Source organism: Babylonia areolata, chromosome 11 (genome assembly GCF_041734735.1).
Source record: "Babylonia areolata isolate BAREFJ2019XMU chromosome 11, ASM4173473v1, whole genome shotgun sequence".
NCBI lineage: Eukaryota > Metazoa > Mollusca > Gastropoda > Neogastropoda > Buccinidae > Babylonia > Babylonia areolata.
In genome coordinates, this window is record NC_134886.1 from 36981930 (window position 1) to 36983526 (window position 1597).

The following is a 1597-nucleotide window of genomic DNA, read 5'->3' on the forward strand; positions in this document are numbered from 1 at the left end:
ACACACACACACCTTTCACTAAAGGAGTGTGTCGTGTTCTCGCTATCTGTCTGTCTGTCTGTCTGTCAGCTGTGTGAATTGTGACCCACTCCCTTTGACTTTATTTATTGTCCACCTGTTTGTCTCTCTGAACGTCTCTTTGTGTGAAAAATAATGGTCACAACTGGGAGTGATGGATGACTGCACCATTCTCACCTCATTACATCATTACAAGGACATCATTACAAGGACGGGAAAGCTTTTGTGATCAGTATCAGTATCAGCAGCTGAAGGAGGCGTCACTGCGTTCGGACAAATCCATATACGCTACACCACATCTGCCAAGCAGATGCCTGACCAGCAGCGTAACCCAACGCGCTTAGTCAGGCCTTGAGGATAAAAAAAGAAAAAAAAGGTGAATAAATGATAGATAAGCTTACGCAAATAAATAAATAAATAATAACTATAATGTAAAAAAAAAAAAAGATAAATAAGCAAATAGATGTAAAACATGAAGACACACATTCACATATACACCCACACATGCATAACAGATATGCACCAAACATGCAGTTTCACAGATATGAAAGCACAGTCAAATACATATAAACGTACATGAGCTCCAACACACACACACACACACACACACACCACACATATTATCCTGCACCTCCTCTACCCCCCTCCGCCACACACACTCATTTCTAGTCTACGTATCACAGGTTCCATGGCACACACACATACACACACACACACACACACACACACACACACACACACACAGATGAACACTTACTTGTACAAGCACACACACATATGCCCATATCTCCACACATATATACAAAGATATATATATATATATATATATATATATATATATATATATATATATATATATATATATATATATATACGTTCCAATATCCTGTTGCTCCCACAGTGTAGGCATGCATACACTCACATACCTCATCCTCTACCCCACCTCCCCCCGCACCCCCACCTCCCCCTCACACACACACACACACACACACACACACACGCACGCACGTGCACAGAACTCTACTGACACTTGTGTACACTTACACTCTCGCGCATGCACAAACGCACTCAAAAATACAGACCCACACATGCACACAAACACACACATACACACACGCACAGAGGCTTTGGGATCAAGACTGTGTGATGTGTACGGTGCTTTTTTCTTCTTTTATTTTTACTTTTATTATTATGTCGTTTTATTTCATTTTTTTAAAAATTTGTATTCTTTATTTTTTTTTTTATTTGTTTGTTTATTTGTTTATTTATTCTTCTTTTTATTTATGTGTTTTTTATTTGGGGGTTCCGTTATTTATTCCATCATTAATCTGTTTCATTATTCATCTATTTATCTTTTTTTTTCCATTTTCTGTTCATCTATTTATTAGTTGTTTCTTTATATTCATTTGATTACTTTTCTATTTATTTGTTTTTTAATGTATTTATTTACTTCATTTTCTATTTATTTGTTTATCTATTTATTTGTTGTTGTTTTTTATATTCATTTATTTACTTTTCTATTTATTGGTGTGTGTGTTTTTTAATGTATTTATTTACTTCATTTTCTTTTTATTAATTT